Source organism: Canis lupus, chromosome 30 (genome assembly GCF_003254725.2).
Source record: "Canis lupus dingo isolate Sandy chromosome 30, ASM325472v2, whole genome shotgun sequence".
Lineage (NCBI taxonomy): Eukaryota > Metazoa > Chordata > Mammalia > Carnivora > Canidae > Canis > Canis lupus.
The window spans coordinates 25,157,610-25,167,672 of NC_064272.1; the positions used below are offsets into that span (position 1 = coordinate 25,157,610).

General features: G+C 36.6%; 1 pseudogene; it reads right to left on the reverse strand.

Moving 5' to 3' along the window:
• Positions 1–459: 459 nt before the first annotated feature.
• Positions 460–1,620, reverse strand: LOC112675523 (ATP synthase subunit f, mitochondrial-like; annotated as a pseudogene).
• Positions 1,621–10,063: the final 8,443 nt, after the last annotated feature.

Sequence of the window (10,063 nt, forward strand, 5' to 3'; positions counted from 1 at the left end):
GAATTCTGCTAACATTGTACCCCTGGAGCCCCCAGCTGAGTAGCCAATGAACGAGAATAACTGTTAAATCGAGAATGAGTGTTAAATTGATCATAAAACAACAGAATTTTTCTGTCTACACAATCCAGCGATCTTGAACAGGCAATTCCTAAAATACTAAACATGGTTTCACACAATAAAACAACATTGTCATCTGTGAACATGCCTAGTTCCTTCCAAAAAATATTTCAACATACATATTCAACCATTTTCCGACTTGGCTTTTGATTCTACTCTAAGGAAAATATATACCCCAAAAGGACCAAGCTTGAGATTTTAATTTATGAAGTAATCTTGCTTATAGCTCAACAGGCACCCCACCCCCACCCCACCCCACCCCCGTGAAAAGGAAAACCAGGCAATACATTTCTCAAGACACTAGTCTGGTTAACTTTTTTTTTTTTTTTCCATCTACTAGTCATCTTTTATTGGCTGTTAATTCTCAGAATACAAAAGGGTTCAGGGAAAAAAAACAAAACAAAACAAACAAAAAACAAACAAACAAAAAACAAAAGGTTTCAGGAGTGTTGACCAAAGGTCATGGTCAGAAATGCAGAGTGTGCCCTTCACACTGGGCCTGCTTCAGCAGTACTTGCACAGCCGCTCATGTTTCAGTTCCTTGTAAGAAAGGCAGTAGTTGAAAAGCATGTAAACTGCCAGCACCATAGAAATCCCAGCGATGCTCCCCCTTTTTTACTCTGACATACTTGTAATACCAATAGTAACCTTTTAGAAGCACCACAGCCATGCCTTTAGGGGTGAAATCCCACATCAGTATCCAGGTTGGCAGCTCTCCTAGTTTGACATCCATGAGCTACTTCTCTTTCAGTGGTATGACTGACCATCTCGGAGTCCTTGGGTGTCTGCAGTGAGTCTGGTTAACTTATAATTCTTGCTCAGTTTAAGGTATCTCTATGTTGGGAGTTCTCATGTGGCTTGATTTTTATTTTTTGGTTTGTTAAGCTTTGTGAACCAATTTATTGCTCAAGTAACTCCCTACCACAGAGGAGGGGAGGGACCTGGCTCTGAAGGGAATGAGTCTTGCAGAAGGGGCCTCTAGTTTTCCTCTTAGCCTTGTCTATGATGCTGACCTATAGCCCCAGTGGGGCACACTGGGAGGACTGTTAATTACACCAGATTGGGCTAGGAAAGGGTGAAAGATCAGAGTGCACACAGCAATGTTGCCTATATGGAAAACAATCCTGGGGTCCTGCTTCCATGTGGGCAGAATATCGAGATGGGGGTGGGAGTATTTAAATCGCAATAGCTTGACAGAGTTAGCTTTTGAGAAAGTAAAAATTCATCGCCATCTAACACAGAGTCCAAAAGGGTGTGTCTCCACAGGGAATTTCACATTTCTGGGTGTTTGGACAGAAGAGGACTCATTCGACAAATATTTATTGAGTAATAAGCATGTGCTATACTCTCTTGCTACTTTAAGTGTGGTTCCTGGACAGGCCACATCCTGGACAAGCCACTTGTGACCTCTTAGAAATGTTCAAGGGTCTACCCCAGACCTACTGAATGAGTATCCTAACGTGATTCCTACATTACAGTTTGAGAAACACCACTAGACACCATGTTAGGTGATCTATTCATCTCTACCACTGATGTCAATTTAATATGTTATAATAATAAAAGTCCAGGTAACACACTTGCCAGAGCTTGCTTATGTTACAACTTAAGATATAACTCTAAATCACTGGTAGGAGCACAACATAAGTATTTATGTGATATGAAGTAGGCCAAAACCTTTTATAAAGATCTCATATGCAAGCCAAGAAAGAGCCTCACTTGAAGGCAAATGAGGATGCCTCAACCCACCTGTTTGGAAGAGTTTCCCATATATAAACTCTAGACACTATGAAGACCTACGAAATTGAGGCTGGTCTCATCTGGTTTCCAGCTGGCAATGAGAGAGGGCTAGAAGGAAAATTACCCAATTCATTTAGCCAGATAATTTATTTAGGCCTTTCACTAGTCTATAGCCCTTGCATGGGAGAAATCACATGAGGAAGATAAACATCAGGGTGGATGTCTCCCCTGATTTCATTGGACAGTTGTGTTACATTTTATCTTCATTTTCTGCTCTAATAGATGCTAGTAATACTTCTTGACAGGTTGTGTAGAGCCACAGATTTTCCAAAGCCAAATGGAAGTGACTTTAAAGATATTGTAGAAATTAATGACCCATGAGAGTTTTCTATGGACTTATATCTACTCTCCCTGGAGCTTCCTCCATGTCAATCTTTATCAACTTGTCTATTTCCCAGCATCTTACTTTTACATTTTTCTTTTAATTTTTAATTATAAAAGCATTGTGTAAATTCATGTTTTAGGAAAAATTCAAATAATACAAAAATATTATAGTAAAATAGTGAAAAATCTCCTTTACTCTCCTACCCAAGAGTAATTACTATTAACACTGGAATGCATTTTTCCAGACCTTATTCAAATTTATACTGCATATGCATATATCCACGTATAGTAGTTTTACATACTTGGACCATACTATATTATTACTATGCAACTTTTTTTTTTTTTTTTTTGCTTACTTGCTTTTTTCCACTTTATCTTGGAGATGGTTCTCTCTTACCATATATTATATACGTATAATTTCTTTTCTTTTTTTCAATATACATATAATTTCTAAAGAGTTGCATAATGTTCCATAAACTAGATTTATCCTGATTAATTTAATCATTCCTCTATTGATAAAGATTTAATTTATTTCCAATGAGTTTTTAAACAATTATAACAAATTTCTCAGATGGTAAGATGTAAGAGTAATATATGAAAATTAAGAGCTTTCCATATATTACCAACAATTAAAAATATATCACCAATAATTAATATATAATTATTAAAAAGCCCATTCACAGTAATAGAATTGAGTGAGGACAATATGAAAAAAATCTATAAAATGTATTGAGAAGTATAAAAGATCAGAATAGTAGAGACATATACCTTCTTTGTTCTTAGATGAGAAGACACAATGCTGTATCAACATTGCTGTATCAATTATCTCAACAATTAAACTTACAAAAATCAATGCAACCCCAAACAAATGATAGTGGGATAGTTTATACAACTTGACAAACTGGGTGTAAAGTTATTCTGAAACAGTAAGTGTAAGGGATAGCCTAGCCAAGTAAATTTGGGGAGGAAAAAAAAGACACATAAAACACCCTCAATTTTGGTAAGTAGCTCTAATATCAACACATTTTGCCCAGCACCAGAAGAATAACCATGTTTTTAAACTGGAAGCCTGAGAGAGAGTGAGAGAGAAAGACAGAGAGGGAAAGAGAGAGAAAATGTACCAAAGTACAATTAATTTGCAAATCAAATTTCCAGAACACTATCACTGAAAAAAACAACCAGTAAAGTCAATATATTCTTTGTGACCAACTGCCAATTATAGTAAAAGTTAAGGAGTTATCTTAAAAAAAATGTAGGTCCTCTATTTATTGGCTAGAAATTAATACATATGAGGGTGCCTAGGTGGCTCAGTCTTTTTTTTTTTTGCTCAGTCTATGTTAAGTGTCAACTCTTGATTTCGGCTCAGGAGATGATCTCAGGGTTGGGAAATAGAGCCCCATGTCAGGCTCTGTGCTGGGCATGGAGCCTGCTTGAGATTCTATTTTTCTCTCCCCTCTGCCTCTCCCCGCTCAAAAAACCCCCACATATATTCATGCTCAATCTTGTTAATTTCATGAAAGGAAGTATACATTTTTGAATCTACATAGTATGTTGTTTCCTAAGGATACAAGCATTTGAGACTTTCTTCAGTTTATTTTATTATAGCTATGATTAATTCCCCCTTTTTTCCTCACTGTCTTCATTATTTCTGTTTTAATTATTGTTCCTCTTTCTTTTCTCCCTTCTTCCCTCTTCTCTCTCTGCCTCTCTCTTTCTCTTTCAGTAAATCATTAACTTTTTTAGGGTGGAGGAGCAGAGGGAGAGCTTCTTGTTTATTTTTTTCCTAATAGTTTATTTATTTATTAGACAGAGACAGTAAGCAAAGAGCACAAGCAGGGGGAGTAGTACAGGGAATGGGAGAGGGAGAAATAGGCTCCCTACTGAGCAGGGAGCCCGATGTGACCTGGGGCTCGATTCCAGGACCGTGGTATCATGACCTAAGGCAAAGGGAGACACTTAACCGACTGAGCCACCCAGGTGCCCTGAGGAAGAGATTCTTAAGCAGGCTCCATATCCAGCCTGATGCAGGGCTCAATCTTATGACCTTGACATCATGACCTAAATCAAATGGGGCTGAGGCATGATCATCAGCTTCATCGTAAAGTTTCCAACAAAATTTTATCCAATGTTTTTTTTTCATCCAATGGTTTTATCCATTGATGGTTTTTGCTCAAATTTTTTCCCAAATTATTCATTAGAGGTTTAAAATGCTGAATTTCTATTATTTCTTAGACTTTCATTTTGTGAAATTTTCCTATAACAAAAATGCTGACTTTCTATTATTTCTTATACTTTCATTTTGTGGAATTTTTCTATAACAAAAACCTTTCACTCATCCCCTAAGGCTATTTGATTACCTCAATATACGGTTCATACCAAAAAGACAAGGTGTTTACTATTTTTGATGCCAAAATCTTCCCATTCTTAGCCAAGGAAACTCCTTCATGTTTGCTCCATATCCCTTTGATATGATTCATTACTATTTTTTAAAGATTTATTTATTTAGGTATTTGAGACACACACACACAAACACACACACAGAGAGACACAGCATGTGCAGGAAGGACAGAGAGAGAGAATTTCCATCAGACTCCACAGTCAGCCTGGAACTTGACACAGGGATATATCTCACAACCCTGAGAACATGACCTGAGCTGAAACCAAGAGTTGATCGCTTAACTGACCAAGCCACCCAGGTACCTTGACCCATTAGTCTTGATAACTCCCTTGCTTTCACACACAAGACATTTGAGGGACATCTTATAAATTTCCAATCCCATACTTGAAATCAATCATTCCTCCAAGGAGTCCTGATTCCTTATGATATTTAGAAACTACAACTTGAGAGCAAGAGATTTGTTGTGATTGTGCTTCATAGCTTTTTCATATTTTTTCACTTAATAAAGGTAGGAAAATTTGGGGCATCTGGGTAGCTCAGTGGTTGAGTGTCTGCTGTTGGCTCAGGTTGTGATCCCAGGGCCCTGAGATTGAGTCCTACATCAGGCTCCCCAGAGGAAGCCTGCTTCTCCTTCTGCCTATGTCTCTGCCTCTCTGTATCTTTCATGGATAAATAAATAAAATATTTTTAAAAACCCAAAAAACAAAAAACAAAGCTGGGAAATTTTAATTTTTTAAAAACAAAACAAAATGCTGAGTTTATACTGATATTTCAAATGTAATGTTACAAGATTTTATGTATGGCTATAATTAAAAAGACAAGAAATAACAAGTGGTGGCCAGGATGTGGAGAAAAGGGAAGACTTCTGCACTATTGATGGAACATAAATTGGTGCAGTCACTATGAAAAATAGTAGGAAGGTTCCTCAAAAAATTAAGAAGAGAACTATCAGGGATCCCTGGGTGGCGCAGCGGTTTGGCGCCTGCCTTTGGCCCAGGGCGCGATCCTGGAGACCCGGGATCGAATCCCACGTCGGGCTCCCGGTGCATGGAGCCTGCTTCTCCCTCTGCCTATGTCTCTGCGCCTCTCTCTCTCTCTGTGACTATCATAAATAAAAAAAAAAAATTAAAAAAAAAAAAAAGAACTATCAAACAACCCAACAATTCCACTTCTAGGTCTATTTCCAAAGGAAAGGAAATCAATGTCTCAAATAAATATTTGCACACCCTTGTTCACTGCAGCATTATTTACAATAGCCAAGACATGCAAACAACGTTAAGTGACTACTGACAGATGAATGGATAAAGGAAATGTGGTATGTATGTATATACAATGGAATATTACTCAACCATAAGAAAGAAGAAAATACTGTCATTTTTCAACAACACGGATGGACTTTGAGGATCTTTTACTGAACAAAATAAGTCAGAGAAAAACCAATGCTGTCTTATATGTGGAATCCAAAAAAAAAAAAAAATTAAACTCATTCATACAGAGAACAGATTGGTAGTTGCCATAGGTGAGGAGGAGGTGGGGATAATGGGTAAGTGGTCAAAATGTAAAAACTTCCACTAAGATAAGTTCTGGAGATAATATGCACAGTATGATAATTATTGTTAAAAATAAATACTTATCATATATTTGAAAGATGCTAAGAGAAGAGATCTTAAAAGTTCTTATCACAAGAAAAAAAAACCTTGTAACTATGTGAGGTGATGGATACTAACTAAACCTTATTGTGGTGGTGAAGGGAAAAGGAGTGGTGAGGGGAGACATTTGTATCATGTATCTGATCTTAGAGGGGAAGTTTTGAGTTTCTCATCATTAAGTATGATGTCAGCTGCCAGTTTTTTTTGTAGACAGTCTTTATCAAGTTGAGAATGTTCCTAGATATTCCTTGTTTACTGAGTTTTTACCATGAATGTTGGTTTTGTCAAATGCTTTTTGTGTATTTATTGATATGGCCATGTGATTTTTCTTTTTTAACCTGCTGAATGGATCATATTCATTAACTGATTTTCAAATACTAAACCAGCATTGCCTATCTGGGACAAATCCCACTTGATCATGGTGTAAAATTGTTTTCATATGCATTTTTGGATTTAATTTGCTAAATATTTTATTGAGAATTTTTGCATCAATGTTCATGAGAGATATTTGTAGTTTTTTTACTGTAGCATTTTTCTCTGGCATTAATGTTGGCCTCATAGAACAAGTTAGGAAGTATTCCCTCTGATTCTATCTTCTAAAAGACATTGTAGAGAACTGGTATAGTTTCTTCCTTACATGTTTGGAAGAATTCACCAGTGAACCCACCTAGGCCTGCTGTCTTTTGTTTTGGAATGTTATTAGTTATTGATTTAATTTATTTCATAGATATGGATGTCCTGAGATAGTCTACTTTTTCTTATGTGATGTTTGGCAAGTTGTGTCTTTTAAGGAATTTGTTCATTTCACCTAGTTATCAAATTTGTGAACATAGAGTTGCTTGTAATATTCCTTTATTACCATATTGATGTCCACAGGATCTCTAGCGATGTCTCATCTGTTACTTCTAATATTAGTAATTTGTGTCATCTCTCTTTTTTTCTTAGCCAGTCTGGCTAGGGATTTATCGATTTTACTAATTTTCTCAAAGTAAGAGCATTTTAGTTCATTAATTATCTCTATTAATTTCCTGTTTACAATTTCATGATTCCTGCTGTAGTTCTTATTATTTCTTTTCTTCTCCTTACTTTGGATTTAATTTGCTCTTCTTTTTCTAATTTTCAAAGGTGAAAGTTTAGATGACTGATTTCAGATCTATCTTCTTTTTTGAATATATGCCTTAATACTATAAATTTTTCTCTCATCATTGCCCTTCACTGCACTGCACAAATTTGATGCTTTTCATTTTCATTTAGTTCAAAAATATGCTCGAATATTTAAATTTCCCCTGAGATTTATTTTTGACTCATGTGTTTATTCAACCAACAAACATTGCACTGAGCTTCTATCCTTTTTTTAATTTAATTTTATTTATTTTTTATGATAGTCACAGAGAGAGAGAGAGAGGCAGAGACACAGGCAGAGGGAGAAGCAGGCTCCATGCACCAGGAGCCCGACTTGGGATTCGATCCTGGGTCATCCGGGATCACTCCCTGGGCCAAAGGCAGGTGCCAAACCGCTGCGCCACCCAGGGATCCCTCTATCCTTTTTTTTTTAGGTTTTATTTATTTATTAGAGAGAGACACACACACACACACACAGAGGCAGAGACCTAGGCAGAGGGAGAAGCAGGAGCCCAATGCAGACTCGATCCTGGGACTCCAGGATCATGCCCTGAGCTGAAGGCAGCCGCTTAACCCCTGAGCCACCCAGGCGTCCCACTGAGCTTCTATCCTGTACTAGGTACTAAGGATAAAAGTTGAATAAAACATTCTTCGGGAGTTCTATCTAGTAAAGGAGAAGGATATGGGAACCATTACCTATAATGAAATATGTTAATACTTACTTGAGATAAATATGTATTATCCTGGAAAGAGAGAGAGAGAGAGAGAGAGAGAGAGAGAGAGAGATAGATTAAATCTGCCCTAGGGAGTCAGAAAATGCTTTCTTAGCTACTCTTACTCAATTGTAACCTCGTTTCTTATTTTTCATGCAGGATTAATTTACTTCATTATCAATACTTCCATAACACTTATATATTTATCAACTATAGCAGTTATCACAGTTTACTACAGTTTGTTTATAACTCTATCATTCACATGAAATTGTTAAGTTTTTTGAAAGCATGGTACAGATCTTCCTCATGTTTATATTTCTAGGATCCAACAGTGTTCATAATACAACAAAGTTCAGTAAACTTTCTTTTTTAAGGTTTTATTTCTTTGTGTGTGAGAGAGAGAGGGAGAATGGGTAGAGAAGGGCAGAGGGAGAGGGAGAAAGAATCTGAAGCAACCTCCACACGAAGCACAAAGCTCAATGCAGGGCTTAATCCCAGGACGGCAAGATCATGACCTAAGCCTAAACCAAGAGTCCGATGCTTAACCAACTGAGCCATCCAGGAGCTCCTCGGTAAACTTTTTAAATAAATGTATGCATGTACGGATGGATGAATGAGGTAATATATGACATTATTACAACTGTTGTATTGGTAAAACCATATTATTTATCAACACAATAATTTGTGCAGATATTAGAGCTACAACTTGGTGAACATTAAAAAAGATAGCCTTAATTGGAACATGGATGAATATTAATGAAATATTAAAATTAATATCATTTATCTTAACACATTGTAGATACTCATTTCTATGTATGTCTTATAAAAACATTTACCCCTTTAAAGCAAATATTTCTGTTTGCAAATATTCTCTTATACTAAAAAAAATTTTTTTTAAGATTCCATTTATTTATTCATGAGATACACAAAGAGAGAGGCAGAGGCATAGGCAGAGGGAGATGCAGGCTCCCCGTGGGGAGCCCAATGCAGGAAACCCAATGCAGGACTCGATCCTGGAACCCAGGATCACACCCTGAGCTGAAGGCCGTCGCTCAACCGGTGAGTCCCCAGGTGTCCCTATATTAAAATTAATAAATAACTACTCTTGTTCACTGCCTAAAGTTGGAGGATCACCTGATTATATTTGAGGCTAACACAACCGTTCAAGGTGACTATTATAACCCCAAGAAGATGAATTCAGATGCATTTAGAATGACTGCCTTTAGGAAAAAAAAAAAACAGAGTTGTGCTTACCTATACAGTGGAGGGAAATTTAGCAAAGGCTCAAAGGGTAAAATTCCAAACACTGACATATCAATATTCTACTATACAAAACACATCTCTAAGAATCATAACACATGCCATTTCTATGGCTTCTCTTTGGGAATGGAATTAACATTCTTGCACTAACTGGAAATGGCAAATTCTTAAATTGTTAATAGCTTCCCCAGGCTGCTGCTCCTTTGCAGTACATTTAGCTCCAAATTATGAAAATATTGTGATGTATGCTCATCAACCTATAATCCTAAATCTCTTTCTATTACTGAAAACAATTTTTGGACTGGGGATTAAACTACAGGGGTCCACTTCTGAGCAGGAAGTATTTTAACATGGAAATCCATTGTACATTTTATACCTGTTTTCTTGAATACTAACAGATAGCGCATCTGGATTTTAGGCTTACAAAATCTATTTTGCTAAATACAATGTCATGTTTAGCATATAGTAAATCCCGCCAATTTTCATGGTTTCAGTACTAAGGAGGAGGAGTGATGGTGGCAAATGGTGCTTATTAGTAACTAAGTATGTAACTGAAGGAGACACTGAATAGGGAAGGAAGAGAACAGGTCCAAAAAATAAGAAAAAAAGGAACTTATTACAAGAATATAAATGCAACAACCTTTAAGAAATTAAACAAAGACATGAAGGCAGAGGGAATATAA